The 16,080-nt window shown below is 49.3% G+C and overlaps 1 protein-coding gene across 1 annotated transcript in view; it reads left to right on the top strand.

Moving 5' to 3' along the window:
- The first annotated feature begins 1,585 nt into the window (after window positions 1-1,585).
- LOC147689481 (uncharacterized) overlaps window positions 1,586-16,080 on the top strand; it is a 98,483-nt gene continuing 83,988 nt past the window's right edge. The window contains exons 1-2 of the mRNA XM_086942251.1: window positions 1,586-2,443; window positions 2,850-2,969. The gene's annotated coding sequence lies outside the window, so the exon portion shown is untranslated. The remainder of the gene's footprint in view (window positions 2,444-2,849; window positions 2,970-16,080) is intronic.

Below are 16,080 nucleotides of genomic sequence, written 5' to 3' on the forward strand. Positions count from 1 at the left end.
TCAATACGCCTTTCGGCCTATACCACTACTGCCCAGAATGCTGAAGATAATAAAGCGCAACCGGGCCCAAGTCATTCTTGTGGCTCCGGATTGGGCACACAGTGTTTAGTATCCCGAGCTGTCACACACGGCCATCAATCCTCCGATCAGACTGCCTCCTCGGGAGGATCTTCTGTCGCAGCAACAGGGACCGGTCCTCCACCCGAACCTGTACAGCCTCCACCTCCTTGCGTAGAGATTGAGCGGCGACAGTTGACGGCCTGCGAATTTCCTCCCGAAGTCTGTAACATAATCTTGGCAGCCAGGCGTCCCTCCACCAAAACGGTACATGCCTGCAGATGGAACATATTTGTGGCATGGTGGATCAGCAAAGGCTGTCGATCCCCTCTCTGCTCCTCTTTCTGAGGTTCTTTTGTTCCTCCTTTCCTTTGCCCAGAAGAGCTCTGCTCTGGGCACTCTTAAGACTATCTATTGGCCATCTCAGATTTTTTTTTGCCTTACTTATCAGCCCTCTCTTTTCAAGTCCCCTATTGTAAATAGATTGTTTAAGGGCATTACTCACGTCCTTCCTCCTATTCCTATAGTAATGACCCAGTGGGACTAAAATCTGGTTTTGACTTACCTCATGTGTGCTCCTTTTGAGCCACTACATAATTGTCCTCTCAGACTCTTGACCTTAAAAACTGCTTTTCTGGTTGCTATCACCTCTGCTCGCAGGGCGAGTGAGCTTCAGGCGCTATCTTCTAAACCTCCTTTCCTTGCTGTTCACCTGGCAAAGTTGTCCTTCGAACCCAACCTTCTTTTCTCCCCAAAGTAGTTACCTCTTTCCACATTGGATAAACCATTACTTTGCCCACCTCCCCCCGCATCCTTCAAAGGAGGAAGAGAGACTCCACCGTCTGGATCCAAAACATGTGCTATCTTTCTATCTGGAATCACGTAACTGTTCTGGGTGGATGACCAGCTCTTTGTTGGCTATGTGGGCACCAATAAAGGACAGGCCGTGCAAAACAGACCCTGTCTTGGTGGGTCGTTCTGTGCACCAAAATGTGTTATTCCTTGGCAAAGAAGGAACCTCCAGTAGGGCTACGCGCCCATTCTACCAGGGCAACGGCAGTCACTACTGCATTGGGACGTGGAGTCCCCCTTGGTGACATCTATCAGGTAGCCACTTGGGCATCCCTGCATACATTTAAGCAACTTTACTGCCAGGACATCCAAGTCCGGAGAGTCTGTTTCTTCGGCCATTCAGTTCTCCAGGACTGTCTGGTGTGAACTTGGTTCGCAGACCCACCTCTAGGGTTGGTATTGTTGGGGTATCTATTCTAAGGTAAGGAATCTACATCTAGTAGTCTCTGTCAGATGAACAGGTTACTTAACTTCAGTAATGAAATATCTGTACAAGACCTATATTAGTTAAGATTCCTTACCACCCCACCCATCCTCCCCGTTCTGCGAACTGACTTCTAGGGTAAGGGACTCCCTTTCAGGGCCCTAGTTTTGTGCTCCAGTGGTCAGTGTCATGCATGGCTCTGCGCTTCTGGTGTGCAATGTTGTGTAAAGAACTGACATCAGCGTACGAGGGCGGCGTCTAAGTATATACTGTGACGTCATTCCAGTAATCATGAAGACGAATGTGGAGTCGACCGACACCACCTACCGATGCACAGGGGTATCGCCGAAAAAAATTCTCTGGATCCAGTCTGACGCCTGGGGTAATTCCAAGGTAAGGAATCTATAACTAATATATGTCTATTACAGATATATTTTTACCGAAGGTAAGTAACTTGTTCTTTCAGTTGGTTTTAAGTGTGTGTATGTTGTTTTTGGGGTGACTAACATGCGTTCATGATGTATTCTTTTTATACCTGCTGTGTGGTAGTTGGAATAAGTAGTGGTTGGGATAGGAGGGGGGCTGCTGTACATATTGCAAGTATGTTAAATACATTGAAAGGCAAATGTGTATATAGATTCTCACAGTTCAATGATGAAACTATACTTCAGTGCCAGTGCTTTGGCAGAACTGAGACAAGAGGAACCTTTTATGTGAGCCTGACCTCCACATGCATGTCTCACCTCTGACGAGCTTTGGTCAGATTTGGCTACTAACATTTGTTTCTACAAATAACTCTGAGCTGCTTCTCTTGGTGGTCTTTTGTAAGACCTTCCAACAACAGCGGAATCCGTCCCAGGCCAACCTGCTGTCCTGTCTTCTTGCAGGCGCCTCGCTGTCTTACTATCTTGAAGACAATGTCCTGTATATGGGATGGCTTAATCTTTATAAATGTCTCATTTTAAAAGCAAGTTCTATAACAATAATTTCTCCTTTCCTATAGATTTCTGTGGTAAGGCCTCTATTATCCTATGAACAATGCTCAGGCATTCTTAGCTGTCTTCGGAATCTCTTGGGACATACAGTACATCAATGCGTGCAGCCAATGAGGCAAGTGTGTCCAGCCTCCCCGTAACTCACTGTTACCCATCTATAGTTCTGTATGTTCTTGTTATCATTCTTGGGTAACTCTGCTTAGCTGACTCCCCTTTAAACCCAGGTTTAAACCAATGCTCTGCTTATTCAGCTAAATCCTCTGTTGCTTTTATCGTCTTTGCACAACTGTCCACTGGTATGCAATAACGATATGTATGTAGTAGCCCTCCAAGGGTTGGCTGTGTTTGTTGACAGCCCTCACTACTTCAAATCTTCCCCATTCTGTGTCTTCTGGATGTACGCCTGGTATTGTTGTCCATCATAAAGCCACCCTCTCCGTTGAGCCATAGGCAGTGCTAGCAGCGAGTCTTGTCCTTCCTCAGATCATTGCACCAACACTGTGACTTTCCCTTGTTTGCAGTAAATGCCAGTGAGACGGGTTGGATATCGGCATCGCTGTGGCTGTCGGACTGCATGGTGGACACCTGAGGTCTACGAAGAATGCACCAAAGTGGCAATGACTTTTCCAGGTTACTGTGAGGTTGGTGAGGTTGGAGGCTACAGACCGAAAAATGTACAGTCGATAAAGACTGCAGCAAGGCTGAGATGGCTGCATGGGTTCCCGTCACTGCGAAAATAAGATGAATATTATGGGCCTTTCCTATGTTCGACCCATGCCCGCCCAGCCTTCTAGTTGTATTTTCATGGGGCACATGACATCTATGGGCAGCTCATCTTTGTCGTTTGTAAATGTCTAGGTCTGTCAGGTGGTAATGTTCTGTGGCTGGATGCAGCCATGTAACTGAATAGATGAGTCTGACTGGCACCCCACCAACCCACCCATTTCTTTTTTGTATTCAAAAGTTTTTATTGGTAGTTTCTAAGAAAGAGTAACAAAAACAGAAAATATACAGACGTAGTCTGGAATCATATTGTTCGATGGTGGTTACAGAATAAAGAAAAGAGGAATTAACTGCATGGCGATGATACTGATCCAGAAAACAAATCAGAAACATAAGACAAACATAAAAAAGAGAAATGGATAACTTCAATCGCATACATTGCTTAAGGAGTACCAGCACAAGTACATTGGCAGTGATCTGCAGGGATTTACAATCGTTGACGATAATGGGCTCGCAACTGTTTCACGTAATGAGCGTGTAAGGGCATGATGACCGGGTTAGAGGGATGGAGATTCAAGGAGGTTTATGAGGGCTAAAGTAATTATCCAGAGTGACCCACATTTGTCTGCGAGGGGGGCGCCACAGGGTGTTTTGAAGTGAAATGTCAGCTCCTCTTAGATTGGTGACCCAATTTAACCAACATTTAAAAGAGGCTTTGCATGTATCTTTCCAGTTATTAAGAACTATCTTTATAGCGGCAGTAAGGAGTAAGTCAAGTAGGGCCCTGTCATTGTCTGTGAGCGAACTGGTTCTTATGAAGCCGAATACCAGAAAGGATAGATCTCTGGTGGGGGAGAAATGGAAAACCGTGGATAGAAAGGCGAAGAATTTATCCCAAAAGGGCCTAACACATGCGCATTGGAGTAAGAGGTGTTCAAGGTCTCCGTCCTTTTCATTACAGTTCGAGCACGTAGCATTTTCCCTAATGTTATGAGAGAAAAGACGCGCTGGGGTCCAGAAAGCATTATGGAGGAGCCAGAATCTCATCTGGGAGAGTGTAGCGCTTATCTTGTGTCTTGCAGTCGATTCCCAGGCTTTGGACCAGTCTATTCTCAGAAATTGGTGATGAGGAGTGCGATTCCCAGAATTGTCGGAGATGTTTGTTAAGGTTAGAGCGTTGCGGGTGCAGGAGTTTGTAAAGTCGGGAGACCTGGTAACCCAACTGATTAAGATTAGCTAGATATTTCGGGAGAGAGGAAGTTTTTGAGGATTGTTTTGCTTTGGAGATCGCTGCCTTAATGCTCAAGAAGTTGTAGAATTCTATCGAGTCAAGGTAAAATTTAGATTGGAGATCTTTAAAGGAGATAGGGTAGGATTCACCAAGCATTTGGTGTGAGAAGAAGATGCCTTTTTTAATCCATATCTCATTAAAAAGTGGTTTCCCTTTGTAAAGTAATACGTGGTTACACCATAGTGATTCCCAATTAGAGCGTCTTATACTACTCTTTAGGAGCTTATCAATTTTTAGCAAGGCGATTTTTGTATTTTGGAAGATGGATTTTGAGCAAGCGGCCATATTGGGGTTAGCGGTTAAGATGGTCGCCGGAGCAAGTTTTTAAAGAGGGCCCTCTCCACTGCTAACCACACCGGGGTGTAACCATCAGGAGAAGCTAGCCAGTATGAACCTTGTTTGGCAAGGAACGTTGTCTGGTATAATTTGAAATCAGCTAAATTGACCCCTCCTAGAGAGTTATCGAAGCGGAGTTTTTTTATATTGATCCTTGTCTTTTTCCCTTTCCATTGGAACTTGGAGAGTAACTTGTCTAATTTGTGATGAAATTCCTGGGACCGGGTAAGGGGAAGCATAGCAATGAGGTAATTTACTAGTACTAGGGGTGAAATCATCATTTTGATGATCTCGACCCTACCCCAACAAGTTATGAAGCGGGGGGACCAGCCATCTAATTGTGATTTAATTTTATCTAGTGTGGTGGACTCGTTTCGTTGAAGGGTTTCAAGGAGGCTGCAGCCCAATTCAATACCCAGGTACTTCATGAAACCTGTCTGCCATAAAATACCGGAGCTGCCAAGCATGTCTCTGGTGACAAGGATGTTTAGGGGCTTGACCTCAGATTTGTCACGATTCAGTTTATACCCAGAGTGGGTAGAATATTTTTCTATGGTTGTCATGAGGGCCGCGATGGAGGTCTCTGGGATTTCTGTAGCCACCAGGATGTCATCCGCATATGCAGCCAATTTCACCCGCATGTCCCCGAAGCTCACTCCTGAAATGTCCTTGTTACGCTTTATATCTGTTATGAGTGGTTCGAGGGCCAGGAGAAACAGTGCAGGCGATAGGGGGCATCCCTGCCTGGTGCCTTGTTCTAAGCGAAATGGGTCCGACAGGGTTCCATTGATGGCGATCCTGGCGGATGGAGAAGAGTAAAGGGCCATTACCATGTCAATGTAAGACTTCCCCAGGTTGTTTTAGGAAGGACCAGGACACCCTGTCAAATGCTTTTTCTGCATCCAGGGTGAGGGCCACGGAGGGGATGGGAGTTGTCTTAGCTTTCTGCAGGATATGGCATAGTAGTCTTGTATTATCGTTGGACATGCGGTATTTGAGAAAGCCTACTTGAGAACTACTGATCAGTTTAGGAAGGATGGCATTGAGTCTGTTGGCTAATACCTTCGCATAAATTTTGCAGTACAAGTTTATGAGCAAAATAGTGGGATCGTTTTTTGTTAGCAAGGGGTCTTTGCCCTCCTTCGGGATAACAATTATAGTGGCTTCACTCATCAACTTGGAGACACTGCCTGCGGTAGCAATTGAATTAAATAATTTTAATAGTATGCGGCTAAGAGACTTATCAAAGGCTTTGTAAAAGCTCGCCGAAAAGCCGTCAGGGCCAGGGGCTTTGTTGTTTTTGAGGGATTTAATAGAAATAGACATTTCTTTGTCTGTGAAGGGGACCCTAGGGAAGTGCTGTCTTCTTCAGAGAGTTTGGGGACGTTTAGAGTGTCCAGGTATTTGGTGCATGTCTCCGGCTCCCAAATCATCTTATTTTTATAAAGGTCTTCATAAAAGGCCTGAAAGGAGGCTAGGATTCTGTCTTGTTTGGTGTGGATATTATTGGCAGAGTCTCTGATCGAGGATATGGTGAGTAATTTCTGTCTATGTTTGAGATATGACGCAAGTAGTTTCCCTGCTCTGTTCCCCTCACACAGTTTAAGAGCTTTAAACTTGTTGATCCTTACTCAGGCGCATCTGCTCACAATTGTATTATACTCGTATTTCTTTTTTCCCAGTTGGTCCAGGGAGCTTTTGTCGTTCAGAGTAGTTGAGTGTGCGAGTTCCAGAGACTTGATTTCCTTTTCAAGTGTGCCAAGTTCCATATTTAATTTTGTATTGGTTCTCGCTCTGATACCTATTAAGACACCCCTAATTGTGGCTTTTAGGGCGTCCCAGACAACGGAGGTGTCCGTATCTGGGGAGTCATTTAATGAGATATACTCTCTGATAGCGTTCTCAATTTGGTGTTTGTCGGCAGGGTTTTACAGTATTTCCTCATTAAACCATCAGCGCTTTGGTGGAAGTTTTGAGTGTGAGCCCGCAAGTTTAGTACTAATACAAGAATGGTCAGAGACTAATTTGGGAGCTATGTCCGTTTCTTCTATAAGGTGTGTGTATGGTCCAGATAGTAGAATATAGTCGATTCTGGAGTAAGAATTGTGTTGAGTTGACTAGAAAGTATAGACCCTCCCATCCGGGTGTTGGGGGCGCCAGGAGTCTTTTAGGTTAAATTTGGAGCATAAGCGTAAGTGTGACTCGTGAGAGTGGGACAATTGGTATAATCATTTGGATTGGTGATCTATTAGGGGGTCTATGGGAGGTTGAAGTCGCCGCCTACAATCAAGAGTTCATCTTGTGGTATCTTCTCTATAGAGGATGAGACCGATTCCCAAAAGTCTGGGTCGTCGGAGGTAGGACCGTAAATATTTACCACGTGAATGGGGTCTTCGTCTCTCATCATGTGGGTGATTAGTAACCTACAGTCTGCATCGTGAGTGTGTGAGGTGGCGGCAATGTTTGATTTTTTTTTTTAGACTAGGGTGATCACTCCTCTTTTCTTGTGGACGGCTGAGGAGCAAAAAATGTGTGAGGCCCAATTGAGTCTTATAAAACTTATGTCCTCCTCTGAGAGTTTAGTCTCTTGGAGTAGGATGATGTACCCTTTTTGATTTTGCTAAGTACTCAAAGACCTTACGTCTTTTCACTGGATGGTTGAGTCCCTTGACGTTCAGAGAGACTATGTTGAGACTATGTTGAGATTATCCAGGGATTTGGTCTGAGCCATCTAGAGGGTGTTGATTACTAGGGTAGTGGATGACAATCTAATATCTGCCATTTGGAGGTCGGGGTTTAGAAAGTCCCCCTCTGTAAAGTAATTTGAGCAATGGATGAAACTAGCTACGTGTGAGTTTCCCCCCCTACATGGACAGATATAAGATCTGAGTAGGAGCCTGCATTCCGTGTATGACTTGTGTGATACTCCAAAAGTGGTGCTGTCATTAAGATATAAGGAACAATAAACAAATAAAAAGGAAACAACCAGTATTGCATTTACCCCAACCCCCAAACTCCACTACCCCTCCCCCTCCCACACCCTTACATCCCCCAACCCTCCCCTCCCTCCCTGCCCTCCCCCCAGGAAGAATCGAACACAGGAGTTGAGACGGCAGTACCGTCTAAAGGCAGCACAATGGAAATATATGAAACATTGGTTTTCAGGGGAATTGTGGGTTGAACCCACACAACATTTTATGTGTGGTAGCTATCAAGGAACATGGTAAATACAAAATTAGAAGTAACTTGAGGTAACAAACCCCCTAAAGCGAGTTTGGATAGATTAAACATGGCTAGCGGTGAATATGTGGTGAAGTACAAACTGTCAAAATATAGAGCGCAAAGCGGTGCTCTGACATCAAACCTAGGAAAGCCTAAATGTTTCAAGTAAATTGCCCTTTTGGTGGCATGTATTGGCGTGAAGACTATTTGGCAAACTGCATAATTCTGCTAACAGGAGTTAGTCTAGGAAGCCAATTGGTTAACAAAAGGATAATGAATGCATCAAGCACAGTACCAGTGGTGTACATTAACCCGCAGATTAGGTAATTTCTCAAGTAAAGCAGTACAAGAAAATTGCCCTGGCGGAGGCATGTATTGGTGTAAAGTCTATTTGGCAAACTGTAACGTTCTGTTAACAGGAATTAGATCAAGGAGCCATTTGGCTAACAAGACGACAATGATTGCAACAAGCACAATACCAGTGGTGTGCATTGTCCAGGCAGCTCCGTGGATCGACGAGTCCTGGATGTCCGTTTTCCTTTTGTTGGATGAGCTACTGGACAGGTCCATGCTCTGTGATGGGAGAGCCTTCTAGATGGTGTGCAAGATCATGAGGGCTTGAGAAGAGATGTGGTCTGCCATTTTCGACGATTTTGGAATGTCTTTCGCCTTCAGTTTATCCCTCAGAAGAAGGAATCCCTTCTTCGTGTTGACGGTTTCCCTCGAATAGTCTTGGGTGAATATTATGCGTTGACCTTCCCAGTTGACCTGGTGCTTTTTTCTGGAGAACTGCAAAATGGTGTCAGTATGTTGGTAATGGAGTGGTTTGCAGATCAAGGGTCGAGGACCTTTCTTGCCATGGACATTGAAAGTTGGTATTCTGTGTACTCTGTCTAGTTTCAGGCCATGTTGAAAAGTGATCCCTGTGATCATCGGTATCCAAGCTTTGAGGAAGGCCACACAAGAACCTGTATCCTTCTCTGCGTTCTCTGGAACACCAAATAAACGTATATTTCCTCTCCTATTGTGGTCCTCCAATTCAGCGTTTTGTCGTTTACGGTCATTCATGGTGCTTTGGAGTTGCTTTATTATTTTGGATGACCGGGAGGTCTTGTCCTCCACATCACTTATGCGTTGTTCTGCTTCGTTGATGCTTTTATTCATGGTGCTCATATCCGCCCGGATTGTTGTAAGTTCTAGTTGCATGGTGTCTGTGTTGCTTTTAGTAGATTTAGCTAGGTCATGGACTTCTGCTAGCTTTTTTAAGATCATGTCCATAGTACTGGTCAAGTCTGACCTGGCTTTGATCGGAGATTCTGAGGGGGAGGGTTCTGGATGCACCTTTTTGTTGTTGGTTCTGCTTTCTCTGTCCTCCATTGTCCGGTACGGAGGGGCTGATTACGGGGAAGAACTGATGAGACTGGCGCTATTGGCGAAATGGTTCGCTGGTGACCACTAGACCGTTCTATCGCACCGATTGTGACCACTGGTGTCCACTCTCCTCTGAGACCATTGGAGTCCACACTCCTTTGATGACCACTAGTGACCCCTCTCCGCTGGTGATCACTGGTGTGCACTCTCACGCTCTCGTCTGCCCTCTCTCCATCCCCCTGCTATCCCCCTGCTAACAGCTGCTGCGTCGTTCCTGATTCGCTTCAAAACAGCAGGATTAGAGTAACAGGGCTTAGTATCAGCATTAAATCACAGCTGGGCGGCATCAGACTAGAACAGCATGGTGGCTTTAAGTCGCTGGGAAATCGATATTCTCCCCTTGAGGCGCTACAATGTCGAGGGCTAATGGGGGTAACCCACGTTAAGGCCGGGGTGAGAGCGTCTCATTTAAAAGATAAAGCTAAGGAGGTGAGTGGGTTGGGTACATGCAGACAATCAGCGAGACCTCCTGCAAGACATTAAGGGCGTTTGAGGGAATAATGGCGTTCCTTTAATGGAAGTTGAGGCGTATGGTATATGATGCTGACTGTGGGTCTCATGGGACTCTTGAAGTCGTGGGCTGCATAGCTATTGTCAAGGTTGCGGATATACCCCCGGGTCGGTCCGCACCACCTCCACTTGTGCGCTAGTCATACACCAGGTGCCAAAATTGGAGCAGCGGGTTTCGCAGCCACTACTTTGGAAGGCAGTCAGGCTGTAGGTAGAGGGGTGTATTGTGGGTCTGCAGCCGCCGTCATTGCTGCCATTTTGCGATAGGAGCAGTGGTAGTCAGAGATCTACTGGTCTTTGCACGCTAGCTTAGCATGAAGGCAGATGGGGGGGTTCTAGATAGCAGGGTTAAGTGCAGTGCTTCAACTCAGTATACTGCTTGTATGACCCACATGAGTGCTGGCCTCTATGCAAGCTGTATTACTTTTGAGGCTATTGAAGGTTCGCGCTGTTAGTGAACGTCCGCCATTTTGAGGTCAGGCACCGAGGGGGTGGGGGAGCAGAAACGTGTCTCTCGCTACGGTTGTTGCAGCTGTTGAAACGCTCTCAAATCACCCACCTTCTACCTCGCTGGGGAGGAGCAGTGGAGCGCCGTAGTTCTGATCTCCTCAGGGCCAGCGGAGCCGGGATTAGGTGTCGGGCTAGAGAAGCTTCTCCCGGTGTTGCGCCTCCATCTTAATGTCTTTGGCCCGGGTCCGCGAATCGCTGAATACGGAGCTGCGAATAGTTACCTCTGTGCAAATACTCGGGAATTAGTGGCACTAAAGCGTGGTGCATGTCACAGAGAAAAAGCCTGGTCTTCTCCACTGGATGTGCGGCGATTAGACCCCTAAAAATAAGCCTCGATCGCTCCTCTGACTGCTGAGCGAGGCGATCAGGCAGCCATTGCCGCTGCCGTCCAAGCCACCCCCCCAACCCACCCATTTCGTACAAAGGAAAGAGTAAAGGAGAATATCATGTTTTCTGCTTGTTCCCATGACCTGCCTGCAGGACCAACCCCTTCCAAACCATGAAACAAAATGTGATTCCATAGACCCTGAAGCAATCTCAGGTCTGTTCACCCACAAATTCTAATGTCACTAGTTAGCCCCCGTCTTGTGTCACCAGTGAGCCCCCGTTTTGTGTCACCAGTGAGCCCCCGTCTTGTGTCTCCAGTGAGCCCCCGTCTTGTCTCTCCAGTGAGCTCCCATTTTGTATCTCCAGTGAGGCCCTGCCTCATGCTACCAGTGAGACCCCGCCTCGTGTTACCAGTGAGCCCCCATCTTGTGTATTGAACCTATATCTAAGTAATGGGTGCATGCGCCACCTTACACAGGCTGCTGTAGCAGACCTGTGTTGTCAGTTTGAGTGGTCTCTCAGGGGTGGCACAATACATGCTGCAGCCCCTGGGATACCTCTGGGGTACCTATACCCTGGGTACATAGTATACCATATACTAGGAACTTATAAGGGTACCCCAGAATCCAATCTGGAGTGAACCTAAAGTACTTGCAATCAATTTAGAGGAGAAAGCAGCTAGGCTGGGGTCCTGGATAGCAGGATCCCAGCCAGTCTGAGTCAAAAACAGTGGCACATCAGCAAAAAGTGGTGGTAACTATAAGAAGCAGATCCTACTCTCCTACAGCTCCCGTCTAGTGTCACCAATAAACCCCATCATGTCACCAGTGAGCCCCTGCCTCGTGCCATCAGTGAGTCCTGTCTTGTGTCACCAGTGAGCCCCTGTCTTGTGTCACCTGTGAACCCCTGTATTGCTTCTCCAGTAAGGCCCTGCCTCATGCTACCAGTGAGACCCCGCCTTGTGTCTCCAGTGAGCCCCCATCTTGTGCCACCAGTGAGCCCCTGTCTTGCGTCTCCAGTGAGGCCCTGCCTCATGCTACCAGTGAGACCCCGCCTTGTGTCACCAGTGAGCCTCCATCTTGTGCCACCAGTGAGCTCCTGTCTTGTCACCAGTGAGCCCCTGCCTCATGCCACTAGTTAGCCTCTGTCTTGTGTCTCCAGCGAGCCCCTGTCTTGTGTCTCCAGTGAGCCCCTGTCTTGTGTCTCCAGCGAGCCCCTGTCTTGTGTCTCCAGCGAGCCCCTGTCTTGTGTCTCCAGCGAGCCCCTGTCTTGTGTCTCCAGCGAGCCCCTGTCTTGTGTCTCCAGCGAGCCCCTGTCTTGTGTCTCCAGCGAGCCCCTGTCTTGTGTCTCCAGCGAGCCCCTGTCTTGTGTCTCCAGCGGGCCCCTGTCTTGTGTCTCCAGCGGGCCCCTGTCTTGTGTCTCCAGCGGGCCCCTGTCTTATCTCCAGTGGGCCCCTGTCTTGTGTCACCAATTAAGCCCTGTTTTGTGTCTCCAGTGAACCCCTATCTTGTGTCGCCAGTGAGCCCACCAGTGAGACCCTGTATTGTCACCAGTAAGCCCCTGCCTCGTGGCACCAGTGAGCCCTAGTCTTGTGTCACCAGTGTGCCCCATCTTGTGTCTCCAGTGTGCCTGTCTGCCTTTTGTGCAAGCACCATGAGACTCCTAGGATGTGATTTGTGCACTATACAAATGTCCCTGACTTGACTTGACTTGTTCCATGCGTTTTTTGTGCCCTTCTGCCCTCTGTGCCACTCGTTTTTTGCACGTTTCTGTGCCCCTTTTGCCTTCTGTACCACTCTTTTTCCCCTCGATTTTGTGACCCTTTTTCCTTCTGTTACCTTTGTTGTCCCTCACCGCCCTCGCCGCTGTGTCCCCTGCGTCCCCGCCCCCCTGATGGTCCACTGCCCATACGCTGCCCCTGCCTCCCGCCTCCCAGCTGCTCCTCCCTCCCACCTCCCCATATATGCCGGCCGCTAAGGCAAGCCCGTCTGTGCCCGTCTGTGACCGTCCGTGCCTGGACCTCGCCCAGAGCCAGAACTCCTGGCCTCTGCACCCACCACGACGACCGCCGCCACTACGACGCCAGCACTCTGCACGCTCTCAACTCTGGACGGAGCCACACCTGCTTGGAGGCCGCCCCGAAATGCACACAAGGCCCCTTCACCTGCCGGAAGAAAGACCCCAACCACCTCCGATGCATACTACTGAACACCCGCTCCGGACGCAAGCATGCCGTCGAGCTCTGGGACCTGCTCGACACAACATCCTCGGATGTCACCCAGACGGCTAAAAGATCACCCGCAGAGACCTCACCAATGGAGTCGGAGGAGGAATCGCCATCGTCCACAAGAACAGCATCAGGGTCTCGACTAGCACCGATGACGCACTCAGCACCACCGAACACATGCATTTCCAGATCCACACAGATCCTAACTCCACCCTCAGAGGCACCCTCATCTACCGACCCTCCGGACCCTGCCCCCAGTTCAGCGACTCCATTGCAGATTTGATCAGCACGTACGCCCTGGCCTCCACCGACTACATCCTCCTCAGAGGCCTGAACTTTCACCTTGAGAACGACGACAAAAACTCCACAACCCCGATCGATAACCTCGACAACCTCGGACTGAAGCAACTCGTCACAACGCCCAACCACTCCGCCCGCCACACGCTCGACCCCGTCTTCTCCTCAAGCCGCACGTCTCCATCAGCCACACCACCGAACTCCTCTGGACCGACCACCGCTGCATCCACTTCACCTTCCAGAAGCCCACCACACACCACCGCACCCAACAGATCCCCCGCCGCTGCTGGAGCAAAATCACCGAAGACCAACTACACTCAAACCTCGCTCTCAGCCCACCCACCAAACCCTCCAACACCGATGACGCTGCCCACAGCCTCAGACGCTGGATCGAGGACTGCGCCAAAACCCTCGCCCGCTGCAGAAACCCCCCCAAAGAGACACCAGCAAGAGGGCCAGCTGGTTCACCCCAGAACTCCTAGCCTCCAAGCAAGCCTGCCGGAAACTAGAGAAGAAATGGCACAGTGAACAAACTCCGGACAGCCACACAGCACACAAGGACGCCATCCGCAATCACCACCACCTCATCAGGGCGACCAAGAGGACCTCCTTCAAAGACTGCCTCGACAACAACGCACACAATAGCAAGGAGCTCTTCAACATCGTGAAGGAAATCTCCAACCCCAGCTCCAACACCAACGACATCCCGCCGTCACAAGCCCTGTGTGACTTTGTTGCCACCTTCTTCCACCGTAAGATAGCAGACATCCACAACAGCTTAAACACCCAGACAGCCCCAACAGACAGCAACACAACAGACCCTCCGCACACCATTGACCATGACCCCCTGCTAGCCTCGGCCAGCGTGAACATCGATGACACCATCAAGACCATGTGCACAATCCACTCCGGCTCTCCGTCAGACCCATTCCCGCACCACGTCTTCAACAGAGCAAGCAGCTCCAACGCACCCCACCTGCGCAACGTCATCAATCTCTCCCTCGAGACCGCAACCTTCCCAGAGAATCTGGAAACACGCCTAGATCAACGCCCTACTCAAATCTAAGGCAGACCCAAGAGACCTCAAGAACTTCCGGCCCATTTCTCTGCTCCCCTTCATGGCCAAGGTCATCGAGAAAACCGTCAACAGACAGCTAACCCGATACCTTGAAGAAAACAGAATCCTGGACCCCTCCCAGTCAGGGTTCCGCAGCAACCACAGCACCGAGACTGCCCTCCTCGCCACCACCGATGACGTCAGGACCCTGCTGGACAATGGCGAGACCGCAGCACTCATCCTCCTAGACCTCTCTGCCTCATTCGACACCGTCTGCCACCACACACTACGCGCACTCCTCCACGCTGCAAGGATCCGAGACAAGGCTCTGAATTGGACCACCTCCTTCCTCTCCGGCAGAACCCAGAGTGTCCGCCTCCCCCCCATTCCGTTCCAAAGCCTCTGAGATCATCTGGGCGTACCTCAGGGATCCTCCCTCAGCCCGATGCTGTTCAACATGTACATGGCCCTGCTCGCACATGTTGCCCGACAGCACGACCTCAACATAATCTCCTATGCCAAAGACACTCAGCTGATCCTCTTCCTCACCAAGGACCCCATCACCGCCAAAGCCAACCTCCACGAACGAATGAAGGCCGTCGCCGACTGGATAAAGACCAGCCGTCTGAAGCTGAACTCGGACAAGATGGATGTCCTCATCCTTGGCTCCAACCCTTCAGCCTGGGATGACTCCTGGTGGCCGACAGCACTGGGGATAGCCCCGACACCAACTGACCATGCACGCAACCTGGGAATCCTCATCGACTCAACGCTCTCAATGACCAAGCAAGTCAACGCTGTCTCCTCCTCGGTTTCAACACCCTCTGCATGCTCTACAGGATCTACAGATGGATCCCGACAGATACAAGAAAGACAGTCACCCAGGCCCTCGTCAGCAGCAGACTCGACTACGGAAAACGCCCTCTACGCGGGAGCCCTGACCAAGCTCATCAAATGACTACAACGCATCCAAAACGTCTCGGCACGGCTGATCCTCGACGTACCAGGCCACGGCCACATCACTCCCCACCTGAGAAACCTGCACTGGCTCCCCGTCAACAAGAGGATATCCTTCAAGCTCCTCACCCACGTACACAAAGCACTCCACAAGACCAGCCCAGCCTACCTCAACAGACGTCTCTTCTTCTACATCCTCAACCGCCAGCTCCGCTCTGCCGACCTCTCACTCGCCACTGTCCCGCGCATCCAAAGAACCGCCGGAGGGAGAACCTTCTCCCACCTCGCCGCCAAGACATTGAACACCCTCCCACTGAGCCTACGACAGACCCAAGACCTGCTGACCTTCAGGAGGATACTCAAGACCTGGCTGTTCGATCAGTAGCCTCTCCTCCCCCCAGCACCTTGAGACCCTCTCGGGTATGTAGTGCGCTTTACAAATGATTGGTTGGAGCCTCAGGGGTGGAAATACTCGCAAGAAGGCTGGAGAATGCTGGCCATGATGGGGGCAGGGGAAATCTTGGTTCTCTCACTAATAATACCTTTAGTCAGTGAGTTATTTCCTGCCAAGGAGCCACTGTATAAGGGGCTGGACAAAACTAATGACTGTGCTCCTCTTGCGCCCAAGAGCTCCTGCCACCAGGCTGGACTTCTAGTCCCCGAGACATTTTAAGTCATCGGCAAAGTGGGAATTACTGGGGCCCCCACCTTACAAAGGGACCCAGAACAGTGAACTTTCTCTCTAGCTCACTTCTGTGTATTTCTCGATTCAAACCCTTAATATAAAATTAATTATTGTCCACCATCATGGAATATGAATTAACAAAACAAATTGTTCCGAACAGATGTCCCAAAGTTCTTACC

The sequence above is a fragment of the Lissotriton vulgaris genome, chromosome 10 (genome assembly GCF_964263255.1).
Source record: "Lissotriton vulgaris chromosome 10, aLisVul1.2, whole genome shotgun sequence".
In the NCBI taxonomy this organism is placed as follows: Eukaryota; Metazoa; Chordata; class Amphibia; order Caudata; family Salamandridae; genus Lissotriton; species Lissotriton vulgaris.